The sequence below is a fragment of the Somniosus microcephalus genome, chromosome 19 (assembly GCF_052327205.1).
Source record: "Somniosus microcephalus isolate GS21.2 chromosome 19, FLI_Smic_1.0, whole genome shotgun sequence".
Classification (NCBI taxonomy): domain Eukaryota; kingdom Metazoa; phylum Chordata; class Chondrichthyes; order Squaliformes; family Somniosidae; genus Somniosus; species Somniosus microcephalus.
In genome coordinates this window covers 32,657,035-32,672,872 of record NC_141005.1, presented here as the reverse complement: position 1 = coordinate 32,672,872, position 15,838 = coordinate 32,657,035, and positions in this window count along the sequence as shown.

Below are 15,838 nucleotides of genomic sequence, written 5' to 3'. Positions count from 1 at the left end.
TGATGGTACACGCTCTTTAAGTCAAAAGTTGAAAATACCCTGTAGTTGGCAAGGTTATTGACCATGTCATCGATGCATGGTAATGGGTAGGCATCCAGGTCGGTATACTGGCTAATAGTTTGCGAGTAATCGATGCAAAGACGTTTCTTGTGTTGCTTCAGAGAATTTTTAACAATGATGACTTGAGCCGCCAGGAAGATGAACATGGCTCAATGATACCGTTAGCTAGAAGGCGAGAGATTTCTGCCTCAATAAAGGATAGATCATCTTGGCTGAAACATCGTGATTTAGTGACTATGGGCTTACATCGGGGGGAAAGATTGGCAAACAAGGAGGGCTCGTCGAGCGAAGCCACCGAAAGCGCACAAAACAGTACTTTGGAAATAATAAGCTCCGGCTTTGGCCCTCCAAACTCGAAAGTGAGTCTTTTGTGTTATTTCTGGAAATCCTGTCCCAGAAGCACATCACCACATAGATTTTTGAGCACCCCGAGCCGGGTGGAAAAGTAAGTGCGGCCATTGAGAATAAGGTCAACAAGACAAAAGCCGGAAGAGTTGGTGGTCAGTGTCGTCAGAGCCATTACAATTTCCCTGTCCGAGGGGTAAATACACAGTTTTAACTTACTGACAGCCCGCTCACTGTTGAAGCTGTCAGAGCTACATGAGTCGATTAATGCACTCAAAATGTGTCCATTTACCAAAACCCTCGTGGCTGCATGGGACAGGCTTTGGGGGAAAACAGCTGTAACACTAGTAGTGGCTCTTGGGGGAAGAGCAGTCTTATAGATAGCAGCTGTAACACTAGTTGTGGCTCTTGGGGGAGGAGCAGTTTTATAGATAGCAGCTGCAACACTAGTAAAGGCTTTTGACCGGCATACTTTAGAAAAGTGACCTTTCTTACTGCAATGATTGCAGGTTGCATTACGAGCAGGACAACATTTCCTATAATTGAATGCAACTCCACAGAAGAAACACTTCTTTTTAGATTGCCAAGATGCCGCTAGGGTAGGGTCGTCATCAGTGAAGGCTTCGCCTGAGGCTTACCGGGGGAGTCACTAAAAGTGGTAGCAGCAGTTCGTGCATATGGTAAAAAATAGGCATCTGAATTTTTTTGAGCAAAGTCCAGAGAATATGCTTGGTTATAGGCAGCTTGTAACCTGAGGGTTTTATTCTCCAACAGATGCTGGCGTATGAGGGAAGAAGCAATTCCGTTAATAAAAGAGTCACAAATTAATTCCTCCCGGTACTGCTCAGCTGAGACAGCTTTAAGGTTACAATCTTTGCTGAGCCTGCAAAGCTCTTGATGGAATCCATCAAGTGATACCCCGGGTTGTTGTCAAGTTCTGGCCAGTAGGTGCCGAGCAAAAATTTCATTTGGGGCCTTAACATATAGTTGCTGTAGTGTTTGGATAGCGGAGTCATAGTCTACACAGTCTTCGATATAGTCAAACACATGAGGGGATACATAATTGGCAAGCATTCGTAACTTATTAGGAGTATTCTCACCACACTCCTCGAGGAAGTTGCTGAAGGTATGATACCAGTGTTTCCATACCTTAGCAGCTGTAAGTGAATTCGGGTCCAGGTCGAGACGGGTGGGTCTGAGTAGTTTCTCCATGATGGATTGATTACTACGTCCGAGTTCCCTTCTACAGTTTGAATCATAGCTGTCTGTTCCCAAATCACTCAGAGCGTGGAGCGGGTTGCAGTTGATTAAATTGCCATAAGAAAACTACTAGGCACTTGGTCTGAGTATTAAGCAAGGCTTTAATCAACTGTTTTTCAACATGGAGATCTGGTTGTGTCCTTCACTAGTTCCTGTTAAAGAATGTCCTGCACAAGCTGGGCCCATGCCCGAGTATTTATACTCTCCCTGGACAGCGCCACCAGCAGGCCGCATAAGTCATTTTCACATGAATGACAAGATTCATTTCAGTAGGTGTATTGTGTTTAATCTGAGTTTAAGATGGAATATAACATGCTAGTTATACAGCAAAAACATACGACCGTAACAAGCAGCTGGTACCGGTTCTGATCGGACAGACGGCTGGCTTGTGTGAACAGTTCTCCGGCTTCTGGCTTCTCTCTCTCTCTCTCTCTGTATCTCTCTAGGACCTTCGATGGTGAGTGTGGGATCACTCTCAAAAGAGCATTTGACCAGCCCAACTTCTGTCTGGCTCTTCCCTCCACTGTCTGTGTGGACAAGCACTCAGGGTGTTACTTTTATTCTCTTTTTAGGGGTGGGCCTGAGGCCAAGCAATTGACAAGACCATTTAACCTATAGAGGTTCCCCTAAAACTTCATCACCCAATGGGGCATCAGATTTTTTGTTTGGATTCTTGGATAAAAGCCCTCCCCAAAAGGGGGTCTCATTACCTCATTCAATTTGTCTTATTGTTTAATCTTCCTGAAGGTTCCTCCTTTGGAATTCGTGTCTTATCTCTCTTGTCCCTAGTTTGGAGTCGGACATGCCATTCTCGGCCATCAGATGTTCGTAACTGCTTGTTAGCAGTTATTTATGTTTATGCTGTTCATGCCACTTTAGCTATGCAAAACTAACTATTTCATTATCAGACTATTGTACCATGGAATTAATCATTAAATCCCCAAAGATATCTTCTATTCTATTCTCATACACTGGTTAACTTACGCATTTTGAAGCAGTTTTGGTAAACAAAGTCAAAATCCTAACTTAGCATTATAAGATGGTTATTAGAAATAATGGAAGAAATATAATGTTGGACCTTGGTTGGTCAAATTAGAGAAACATAAACAAGGTTGAAATCCTAACTTGAAAACAAGATTATTTATGACCATCACACTGCAGAATGCTATAACATCCGCAGGGAACTAAAACACAGGCAGATTCTATGCATCTATCTAATTATTCTAAGACTAGTCTGAGAGAATTTCTGTCTCTAATTCTAATACAATCATGTAAATACAGCATTACTCGAGTCACAGTTTTATCCACAAAACCATGTACATTTTTAACACCCCTGATTTCTAACACCAGCTATGTCCTGTCCACAAGAAGTAGGACAAATCCAATCCGACCAATTACCTCCCCATCAGTCTACGTTCAATCATCAGCAAAGTGATGGAAGGTGTTGTCGACAGTGCTATCAAGCGGCACTTACTCACCAATAACCTGCTCACCAATGCTCAGTTTGGGTTCCGCCAGGACCACTCGGCTCCAGACCTCCTTACAGCCTTGGTCCAAACATGGACAAAAGAGCTGAATTCCAGAGGTGAGGGGAGAGTGACTGCCCTTGACATCAAGACAGCATTTGACCGAATGTGGCATCAAGGAGCACTAGTACAATTGAAGTCAATGGGAATCAGGGGGAAAACTCTCCATTGGCTGGAGTCATACCTAACACTGTGGTTGTTGGATGTCAATCATCACAGCCCCAGAACATCACTGCAGGAGTTCCTCAGGGCATTGTCCTAGGCCCAACCATCTTCAGCAGCTTCATCAATGACCTTTCCTCCATCATAAGGTCAGAAGTGGGGATGTTCGCTAATGATTGCACAGTGTTCAGTTCCATTCACAACTCCTCTGAAAATGAAGCAGTCTATGCCCGCATGCAGCAAGACCTGGATGACATTCATGTTTGGCTGATAAGTGGCAAGTAACAATCGAACCACACAAGTGCCAGGCAATGGCTATCTCTAACAAGAGAACGTCTAGCCACCACCCCTCAACATTCAACGGCATTACCATCACCGAATCACCCCAACGTCAACATCCTGGGGGTCACCATTGACCAGAAACTTAACTGGACCAGCCACATAAATACTGTGGCTACAAGAGCAGGTCAGAGCCTGAGTATTCTGTGGTGAGTGTCTCACCTCCTGACTCCCCAAAGCCTTTCCACCATCTACAAGGCACAAGTAAGGAGTGTGATGGAATACTCTCCACTTGCCTGGATGAGTGCAGCTCCAACAACACTCAAGAAGCACGACACCATTCAGGACAAAGCAGCCCGCTTGATTGGCACCTCATCCACCACCTTAAACATTCGCTCCCTCCACCACGAGCGCACTGTAGCTAGAGTGTGTACCATCTACAAGATGCACTGCAGCAACTCGCCAAGGTTTCTTCGACAGCACCTCCCAAACCCACGACCTCTACCACCTAGAAGGACAAGGGTAGCAGGCGCATGGGAACACCACCACCTCCAGGTTCCCCTCCAAGTCACACACCATCCTGACTTGGAAATATAGCGCTGTTCCTTCATCGTCCCTGGGTCAAAATCCTGGAACTCCCTCCCTAACAGCACTATGGGAGTACCTTCACCACATGGACTGCAGCGGTTCAAGAAGGCTCACCTTCTCAAGGGCAATTAGGGATGGGCAATAAATGCTGGCCTTGCCAGCGATGCCCACCTTCCAGGAATGAATAAAAAAAAAAGAAAGCAATGCAACTAGGTCTTCTTGTGGCCAGATGTAAGTGATATGGGATAGGAACATAGGAAGAGAAGTAGGCTATTCAGCCCCTGGAGCCTGTTTCACATTCTATTAGATCATGGCTAATCTGTAGCTCAACTCCATTTACCCACCTTTTCTCCATATCTCCCGATACCCTTACCTCACAAAAATCTATCGCTCTCAGTCTTGAAAATTTCAGTTGACTGAGCCTCCACTGCCTTTCAGAGGAAGAGTTCCAGATTTTCACTACCCATTTTGTGAAAAATGCTTCCCGATTTCACTCCTAACTGTCCAAGCTCTAATTTTAATATTTTGCCCCCTTGTCTGGAATACCCTGTGAGATGAAATAGTTGCTTTGTATCTATCATATTAAGTTCCTTTATGCCATGCCAAAAACCCTTCCTATTTAGGAGTCATGCTCGATTGCACCCTATCATATAGACAGCAACTCCAGAACCTTGGGAAGAAACTAAAGAGTAGGGTCAACTTGATCCAGAAACTCGCTGGATCCACATGGGGAGCAGACGCTCAAACCCTCTGTACGGCAGCACTCGCCCTGGTGTACTCTACAGCGGAGTACTGCTCTCCGGCATGGCGAACAAGTCCACATGTCAAATCCGTTGATGTCCAGCTGAAATATACTATGAGAATTATCACCGGAACGCTTTTATTGACACCAACACCTTGGCTGCCCGTGCTTGCAAACATTGCACCACCACACCTACACCGCGAATATGCAGTCTCCAGAGAATACAACCGCAAAGACATGCTGATCCAGGCCGACTTGAACAACCTACCGCCAACCCATCTCAAATCTAGAAGGCCATTTTGGACCGTCGCCGAAACCCTTCAGCGATCTCCCCTCAGCCTCGATGACCGATGGCAAAATGCTTGGAAGGACTGTGACATACGGAATGGATTCCTTATAGAGGACCCCACAGTACAACCTGAAGGATCAAACCTTCCTTGCAAACAGTGGACAACCATCAACCACCTCAGAACTGGTCATGGTAGATGCTGCCACCTTCTTCATAGATGGAAGATAAAAGCATCCCCATCATGCGACTGTGGAGCTCCTAATCAGACCCTGGAGCTCATCATTGAGCACTGCCCTCAGAGGAAATTCACAGGCAGCCGACAAGATATCCACGTTGTTACACCGGAAGCTTTGGTCTGGATATCTGACTTAAATATTGACATTTGATTTGCTTTGCTACTACCATACGAAAGAAGAAGTTCCTTTACCATTTTAAATGCAATGATTAGATTAGCCTTCATTCTTCTATGCTCAAGGGAATACAAACCTCATAAGTTAAGATGTTAAGCTCTGGTATCATTCTGGTGAATCTGCGCTGTACCCAATTCCAAGGCCAATATATCTTTCCTGAGGTGCGATGCCCAAAACTGAACCTAATACTCCAGATGGGATCTGACCAAGGCTTTGTAGAACTGAAGCATCACTTCCTCACTTTTGCATTCCAACACCCTTGCGATAAAGGCCAACATTCAGAGCATGAGTAAGTCATTCTCACAACAGCCTGCCCTTTCACTTGTGTTGGTGGCTTCCAGGATTCTGGCAAAGACGTGTGTGAAGTGCAGCCCAGCTCCTGCAGGCAGCCATATGTTGCTTTTTAAGAATGCCAGCAATGCCCATCATACCACAAAGACTAATATACAGTCACAGCACAGCAGAACAAGAGTAGGTGGTGAAGAGGTGAGCAACCAGGATGAATCTGGGCATTAAGAACTTAAAGTCGAAGGGAAGGATAAAGAAATTGGGCTTATTGGCCGTGAAATTCAACCCCGTAGCGCCGGTAGCTTTGGCACTTAAAAAAAAAGGTGGCAGCCTTGTTTCCGCCCACTTCTGGCGTGGCATGCACTGTTCGTTATCTTGCTAAGTGTGATGGCGTGGGCAACACGTATGTGTGCCAGCAATATGCAGAATAGGCAGATCATGAAGACAGTCAGCGTGTAACGCTGATTTGACGCATGACCTGCCATTTTCGACGTCACCGCTCCATTCAATGCCCTCTCCTAAACATGCACAGCTGAATGAGCATTCAGCTGCATGAAGGACCGCACCCATCCCACCCCATCCCCACCCCACCAGCGCTACCTAAAGGGATACATCCACGTTGCAGGTAATTTGCTTATTGCTTTTGTACTGGCTCTTGTAGAGTTTGAAGGAGTACTGGGTTGCTGGAAGAGATTTCAAAAGTTGTTAAAATGTGCAGGGAGTGCAGCTGGACATTGGGAAGGCGTTGGCTGCTACTGGAAGCCTCCGAGTACACCACTTGCTCCCAGTCATGGGGGCTCTAGTTTCAGGCCCCCTTGCGCTGCAGCATGACAGGGAGATAGATCAGAGGCAGCAAAGAAGACAAGCTCCTCGCAGAGAAAAGAGGAGGAGGGAGTGGAGGGCTCTCAGCAGGAGGTCTTGCCCACCTAGAGTCATCAGGGAGCACTTCTCCTACCTGCACCTAAGCAAGGAGCACTGTGTTCGGAGGCTCTGCTTCACCAAGGAGTTGGTCACAAAACTCTGGCACCTCTTGAAACCAGACCTGCAGCCTCAGAGCAGGGCAACGACAGCGCTGCCAGTGGCCCTCAAGGTGACTGTGGCCCTCAATTTTTTCACCACTGGATCCTTCCAGGCTGGAACAGGCGACATAGCTAACATCTCCCAGTTCACCGTTCATCGCTACATCTGGGAGGTCACAGAGGCTCTGTATGCTAGGAGAGGGATCTTCATTTACTTCTCTCTAAACAGAGAGAAGCAGGAGTAGTGTGCACGTGGCTTTGCCAGGATATAGAGCTTCTCCATGGTGCAGGGTGCCATTGACTGCACACACATGCCTTTGCGGAGACTGTATCTAAGTGGTGAGATGTTCCGTAACCACAAAAGGTTCCACTCACTTAATGTGCAGTTGGTGTGTGACCACGCCCAACACATCATGCTGGAGATTGCCCGCTATCCTGGCAGCAGTCATAACTAAAGAAAATTTAAAAGAAATATATTTTGTTCATTAAGCTGGGTATTTTACTAAAAGTTACAGAGAAATCATGCAAGTGAAGATATTCTCAAGGTCTTGAGAAGTTATTATTTTTTTATTTGTTCATGGGATGTGGGCGTTGCTGGCAAGGCCAGCATTTATTGCCCATCCCTAATTGCCCTTGAGAAGGTGGTGGTGAGCTGCCGCCTTAAACTGCTGCAGTCCGTGTGGTGAAAGTCCTCTGTGAGGGATGGAGGTGTTAGGGAGGGAATTCCAGGAATTTGACCCAGCGACGATGAAGGAACAGTGATATATTTCCAAGTCAGGATGGTGTGTGACTTGGAGGTGAACTTGCAGGTGATGGTGTTCCCATGAACCTGCTGCCCTTGTCCTTCTAGGCAGTAGAGGTCGCGGTTTTGGGAGGTGCTGCCAAAGAAGCCTTGGCGAGTTGCTGCAGTGCATCTTGTAGATGGTACACACTGCAGACATGGTGCGCTGGTGGTGGAGGGAGTGAATGTTTAAGGTGGTGGATGGGATGCCAATCAAGCGGGCTGCTTTGTCCTGGATGGTGTCGCGCTTCTTGAGTGTTGTTGGAGCTGCACTCATCCAGGCAAGTGGAGAGTATTCCATCACACTCCTTACTTGTGCCTTGTAGATGGTGGAAAGGCTTTGGGGAGTCAGGAGGTGAGACACTCGCCATAGAATACCTAGCCTCTGACCTGCTCTTGTTGCCACAGTATTTATGTGGCTGGTCCAGTTAAGTTTCTGGTCAATAGTTACCCCCCAGGATGTTGATGGTGGGGGATTCGGCGATGGTAATGCCGTTGAATGTCAAGGGGCGGTGGTTAGACTCTCGCTTGTTGGAGATAGCCATTGCCTGGTACTTGTGTGGTGCAAATGTTACTTGCCACTTATCAGCCCAAGCCTGAATGTCGTCCAGGTCTTGCTGCATGCAGGCATGAACTGGTTCATTATCTGAGGAGTTGTGAATGGAACTGAACACTGTGAACATCAGCACTTCTGACCTTATGATGGAGGGAAGGTCATTGATGAAGCAGCTGAAGATGATTGGGCCTAGGACACTGCCCTGAGGAACTCCTGCAGTGATGTCCTGGGGCTGTGATTATTGACCTCCAGCCACCACAACCATCTTCCTTTATGCTAGGTATGACTCCAGCCAATGGACAGTTTTCCCTCTGATTCCCATTGATTTCAATTTTACCACGGTCCCTTGATGCCACGCTCGGTCAAATGCTGCCTTGATGTCAAGGGCAGTCACTCTCATCTCTGGAATTCAGCTCTTTTGTCCATGTTTGGACTAAGGCTGTAATGAGTTCTGGAGCCGTGTGGTCCTGGCGGAACCCAAACTGAGCATCAGTGAGAAGATTATTGCTGCTTGATAACACTGTCGACGACACCTTCCATCACTTTGCTGATGATTGAGAGTAGACTGATTGGGCGGTTATTGGCTGGGTAGGATTTGTCCTGCTTTTTGTGGACAGGACATACCTGGGCAGTTTTCCACATTGTTGGGTGGATGCCAGTGTTGTAGCTGTACTGGAACAGCTTGGCTAGAGGCGCGGCTAGTTCTGGTATGAGGTGATCTAATGTGGAAGCCAAAGTATCTAGCGTAAGAATGTCAGAAAAGACTCAAAAATATAACGGCCCAGAAATTCGGGTCCCAACGCGTGAGTACGCACGGGGTACTCACGTGTGGACCCGATGCACTACGCATGCGCGGGAAACCGGCACTTCCGATCCTCTGAACGAAGGGGTTCAGAGGTCGAACGCATGCGCGCGGGAGTCTGCGCGTACGCTTTGAACTTACGTTTTTTTTACAGGTTTTTCCATGAGGGTAAGTCTTTAGATTTTAGAAATGTAAAAACCAGGCGTAAGGACTGCATTTTAAAAGGTAAGTGGACAATTAATTAAAATTAAAACATTTTTTCCACAGGTTTATTATTTTTAAATACTTTAAAGCAAGGTAAGTTTATTTTTAGCCCCTTTTTTTATAAAATTATTTTTTTTCAAAAATTTAAATTATTGTCTAAAATAGTTATTTAATGTAATTTATAGTTTATTTAAAAAGTGTGATGTTTTTAAAAAATTTATTTGAAGGTTAACTACTGTTTTGGGCCCTCAGCATTCATACGTTTTGACGGGTCTTTCTATCAATTTTATGAATGGGCTTGTCCCTCCTCTGATTGGCTGCCCATGGCTCACGTGATCCCAGGGGTCGCATCGCACTAACTACGCCCCTGGGACATGCAAGTACAGCGCGCCAGCAACTGGGCCAGGCCCCGGAGAGGAATTCCACGCAGGCCCAGAGCTCAACTGCCGGCGCGCTAGGTAAGTGTAGGTCGGGGGGCTTGCACCCGAGGGAAGCCCCCGACCCGAATTTCTGGGCCAACATTTAGTTTAGAAGTATTGCACAATTCTCTCACAGCAAGACTTCCAATCAGGTCTAGCAATTTCCAGCTTTCAGAGTCTGGGGCAGTAATTCTAATCTAAAATCTCCAGTCAGACAATCCTGGGCTTTCTGCTACTTAACTACTGTGTCTTGTGAACCAGAGTAGTAACAGAACCAATTGTCAACCTTTATAGAGACTTTCTGGAGAACATGCATCCTTGGCTTTCTTTACTTAATTTCTAGATATCTCCTGGATCCTGTATCTGTTCTCAAGAGGGCAGTCTGGTGTTTACTTCTCTTTGCAATTGCTCTCTTTGGCTAGCTGCCAGGAGAATCGCCTGCTTATTCAATCTCCATTTGATTTTCCTATTCCCTGTACCTGGTGCACTCGCTATGACTCAGATTAACCAGAGTGAGAGATCAAGTCTGCATCCTCATTCTCATTCTCTATGATTTTGCATCAGAGATTATTTGGGATAAGATCTGAGCTATTGAACATAACATTTACTGGAAGCTGTGAAGCTCTCCCGCTACTGCACTCAGCCAATGGCTATTGATTTTAGGGCATCATTGGGGGGAATTTTGCCAGCCCTGGGGAAGCGGGTATGGAGGCGGTACTGCCGGGAAAATGGCAGAAACTGGGAGCGGGTGCCGACCCCGCTCCCAAGCCGCCTCCATGCCATCTTCCCGGGAGGCGGGTCCCCGACTCGCACAGGCACCCGTCTCCTCGAGGTAGGAAGGGGATTACAGCCAATTAACTGCCTGTTAACAGGTAGTTAACAGGCAGTTAAGAGTCTTATCCCCAATTTGCCCCTGCAAGTGCGGGCTTCTCGATGGCTGTGAACCTCGCCAGGGTCAACGAGGTGAGCAGTGGGTCTGCGGGGGTGAGAGGGATCGAAAAGCCTGTTGTGGAGGTAAGTGATGGGTGCAAGTGTGGAGAGGTAATTATGAGAGGTGAGTGTAAAGTGTTAGAAAAAGTTTACGTACCTTTGCTTCTTCCTGCAGGCTTCAACCCTTGGGGATCCGGAGGTGCCTCATCTCAATGGCAGAGATGACAGAATGGCTGCTGCATTCTCAGATGCAATAGCCATCTGATTTCTGCTCAGGAAAGAGGTTTGGTGAGCCTTCAGTAGAAGGGCTCGCCTTAGAACAGAGATTGTCAGAGTTTGACAGCTTCTCAAAGCTATCAAATGCTGACAATTCATCTGTCAAAAATAATTGACAGGTGAAGCATCATACACTGACGTCATCTATCACCGGCTTTCCTTTATTTGGCTGGCTAAGCCCGCAGGGCGGGCTTAACAAGGTCAATCAAGGGAAAATAGCATGGGTTGGCCAGACGTCGTTGGGGGCGGGACTGAAACCCGACAACCAGCAGTCCCACCCCCAATGCGCCCCTATTGAGAAAATCCAGTCTCTACAGCACCATAGCTTCTAAAATCACAAAGGCATCCTCAGACATCTTGCCAACATTTAGTGTGTTTCGATATGTTTAATTGGCTACCATTCTGATTCCCATTTACTGGCATCTGTTTACTCCTGAGAATTTGCCTCATTTGTCTCATGACCAGCTCCAATCTGTAACCTGCTGAGTCCACCACAACACGTGACTTCCAGCTTGGCTTTTCTGGCATTTTCCACTTTATAGAATGAGAGCGGCAAATGCAGTGTGAAAGAAAATGAAATGTTGATAAGAAGGTGTATTATTTGGTGCTTTTGAGAACACAGACAATGTTTTACAGTGTGTGCAGGCATTGCTTGTCATTCTGGTAAAAACAGGATATGTTGTTGGCCAAGTAAGGTGCTGGCTCCATTAATATGCACATATAACAAAGCCAATTGTGTTTATAGACATACCTGTTGGCTCTCATAAACAGCCAGTTGACATACTGCCCATCCTCTCTTCACTGTTATTGCTGGCCTCTCTTCATTGCCCACCTCTTAACCATTGTTGCTGCCCAGCTGCTCTCAATCATTACTGCCCAACCACACTGTATCGTTACTGGCTGGCCACTCTCCATCATTACTGCCTGGGTGTTTTCCATTCTTATGGCCTGACTAATATCCATTGTTACTATCCAGCTACCCTCATCATTTTGAGCCTTCTGTAGTATTGTTGTTTGGCCCCTCTCCATCGCTATTGCCTTTCATTTCTCCATTGTTCCTGCCTGCCCCTCTCCATCATAATGATGGTATCTCTCCATTGTCATTGCTTAACCTCGCTTCATTGTTACTGCCTGGCTCTCGCTATTGTTAATGCCCAACTCCTTGTGGTTATTGCAGCCTGGCTCCTCTCCACTTCTTCCCTCAATTGTCCCTAACTGCCCCACCCATCATAATAATGGTCCCTCTCAATCAGTACTGCTTGGTCCTTCTCCGTTATCACTGCCCAGTGCCTCCGCATTGTCAGTGCCTGGCCCTTCTTCACCATTACTGCCTGGCATCTTTCAATTGTTACTGTCCAGCCACTCTCCCTCATATCCATTCCCAGAGGAGACAGGCGGAGAGCCTCTAATCTTATTTTAGAAACTTTTCTTTTGCCCTGTCATGTTTCCTCATTATTCTGAAGTTGTGCGGGGTTGTTGGAAGATGCTTTCTGAAGGTCTTCTGAATAATGTATGAGGTGGCTGGTCCCAGTGCGGCTGTTTTCGTCGCTGTCAATCCAGACACTTTATTTCCCAATCTGCTTATAATACCAGGCGGGATCCCACAATAAAGCCAGCAGGTTGTTTACATGGTAATTAATCGGCTCGATCTGTTTGAGATGTTCAGCCACAAGAACTTGTTTAAGATCATCTGAGCCGTAATCTCACTCTGAACTGACACCTGCTATTTGCGCTGCCTGTTTACCTCTTAAAAAGCAAAGAACTTCATAAAAAATTAATCCTAATTTTCTGCAGCATTCTTTACTTGGAGTCAGAGCGCTCTGTGTTTGTCGTGCTTTCACTCGTTAATTAATTGTCCATCGCACAGATGCTGTGTCTCCAACACTAAAGTAATCATTTCCGTTTAGATTTATTTCAGCTTTTGTCTGCCTGCCGTCTTCCTTCAGTGAACAACAGCTCTTCCAAATTGAGGAGTGAAATCTACAGCCTGTCTCTTGTCAAATACTCAAGCTCAAAGCCTAGGCCGCACCACAACTCGGCAACATACAGTTCAAAATTACCTATACCCAATTAGAGAGACCCTCGTTTCCCAGCACAGACAGCCAGTCAACTTCCATAGGGAATCCCTCTAAGTGAGATGCCCTCCTTGGCAGCTGGTGTTCCAAGAGCCTCTGTGAACGCTATCCCCTACCGTATAGGCACAGTTACTCCACTGTTACGTGTCTGCGACATCCTGTACGATGCGATTAAGCTAGTCTCAGGAATTTACTGGAATGAGTTTGGTGATTACAAGATGTCACTTCTGCAAGACAGCATCCCATCACTTCTCCACTTTGATGTGAAGAAAGGTGCCAGTCTCCTATGACCTTTTGAAGAATTGTTTGAAAATTCTGCTGAGTTAAGTTGATAAAATATTGCTCAGTTGATTTGTGATCTACTATAGGTTGTAAATTACCATGTCACACTGCAGTGCTTTTGGAAGTCATTTCCTGTGTCTACTATAAGAGAGAGAGGGAGATGGTTGAATGGGCCTTCAGTAATATGACCATACCTCAACATGAAATCAGAGTGTAGAGAATGGCTTGCAACTGAAAACTATAGACAGCCAGCTGTTATACACTTCAAATTTAAAATTCTCATTCTTGTGGTCTCCCCCCTCCCCTGCACCTGTGATCCAGCTCTACAAATCTTTCCCCCCAAATCGCCATTCCTTTCACTCAAGCCACCTTCATGGCCTCATGCCATTAGCTGCCTGGACCCCTTGCTCTGGAATTTCCTCTCTACACCCCTCCCCTTTCTTCACAGTCCTTTTCTTCCTTAAGATCCTTCTTAAATCCCATCTCTTTGACCAAGCTTTTGATTAGTCCTTCTAATATTTCCTTCTTGGGTTTGGCATCCTTTTTGAATTATGCCTGCGTGTGGGAGCTTGAAATGCCCTTCTTAAAGATGGTTTAACCATGCAAGCTGTTGTTGTTATTATTACTAATCAGTAATCAAGATGCCAATAACAGATAAGCACTATCAAATGCAAATCACAGATTTCAATTCTTACACTGTAAGATCACAAGCCCAGGAAAGATGGTGCAGCAGACAGTTGGACAATGAGCACGCTTGAAGTGAACCACAGCGGGTCAGTCTGCCAATGCACTAATGAGGTAGTCATTAAAATCTCAAAGAAGGAGGCTAATGTCCAGCAGGCATGTGGGCTGGCACAGGGAGATCCAAGCTGGAGCATGCAAATTAGATGATAATGCTGCAGAAGTGATACAATAGTGCCTTCAATGTCATTTAATCAGCCTTGATGCTAGGCACGCACTGGTTCTAATTACTGCCTGTATAAATGAGACTCCAGGGTTGTGAGGTACTGAGCAGCTTATGGAAGAAAGGTAAAAGAGGAAATAAAAAGATTGATGCACCAATTTTTAGGCCATTTTTTTCCCCCCATTTTAATTTGTTTTTGCTGCTGGGCAGGAAACCAGGAGATGCAGGCCTGCGATTTCCTGACCAGTGCTCCCTGTGCTTGCTGCTCCTGGCCAGCAGCACCCCAAATACAGATCAATACTGTTTTCAAAAGGCATCAGTATTATATTATATCATGACAAAGAATCAAGGCAAATGAAAAAAATAGCAAGTGCAAATGTTCGTATTTGGAGGAAGGAATGTGTAATAATACACAATGATTATTATTGCACCTTGACCGAACAGTAATGAATAGAGGAGACGGAATGTACCTTTTACTATTTACTGAGTAAATGGGTGGACATTACAGCACATTGTCTGCATGGCAGAACCCGAAACTGAAAGTGAAAGACAAAGTAAAACTGAGCCCCCCCAGCACCCCCTTCAGGTAACACCCGGGAACTGGGACAAACTTAATTGAAGCAAAACGCAAAACTCAACACTCCTTTCCCCCAGATAAAACCCCTTAGTCCTCCAGGCGTCTGGGACGGAATCTAACCCGACTTGAGCGTCGCTGGACAGGCATATTCGGGGTGTCACTGCTAGCCGCAGGAAAACCTTCCTCCATGGCTGATGACTCCGTGACACCTTCTGTCGATGTGGCTTCCGTCGTTGTTGCAGGAAGCAGGCCGTCACTGCCTGGCAGAGGTGGTGGAGACAATGGCCTAGCCTGTGACGTCTCTGTTACTCTCACCGGAGTACGACCCCGTAGCTGGTCTACATGGCGTCTGTGTAGCTGGCCATCAGGTGTACGGACGCTGTACGACAGGGGACCCGTGGCCTGCTCCATCACGGCAGGCATCCATTTGTCTCCTCCTGCATAGCAACGGGCAAACACAGTCTCTGATGGCTCGAACTGCCTGGCGGTGCCCTGGTGCTTCTTAGCCAGCTCTTCTTGCTTTGTGTGCATCTCATCCCTGTAGTCCGGGTGTAGCCGGTCCAGTGCAGTCGCCAGCCGGTGACCCATCAGCATCTCGGCAGGACTCTTCCCCGTTGCTGAGTTTGGTGTGGTATGCTGTGATAACAGGAACCTGGCCAATCTGGTTTGCCAGTCCCCCACCAATATCCTCACCAGTGCCTCTTTTGTGGTTTGCACCATCCTCTCTGCCTGCCCGTTAGAGGAGGGGTGATAGGGCGCTGTGGTCACGTGGCGGATCCAATTTCTGCCTGCAAAAGCCTTGAACTCCGCTGACGTGAAGGCTGCTCCATTGTCCGAAACCAGCATGTCGGGGACCCCATGTGTGGCAAACAGAAAACGCAACGCGTTGATCACTGCACTGGATGTCATGGAGCTCATGATAGCCACCTCCAGCCATTTCGAATGAGAATCCACCACTATCAAAAAGACCTTCTCCTGAAATGGCCCTGCAAAGTCAATGTGGAGTCTTGACCATTTACGAGTGGTCCACTCCCAGGGGTGAAGGGGAGTCTTGGATGGGCTAT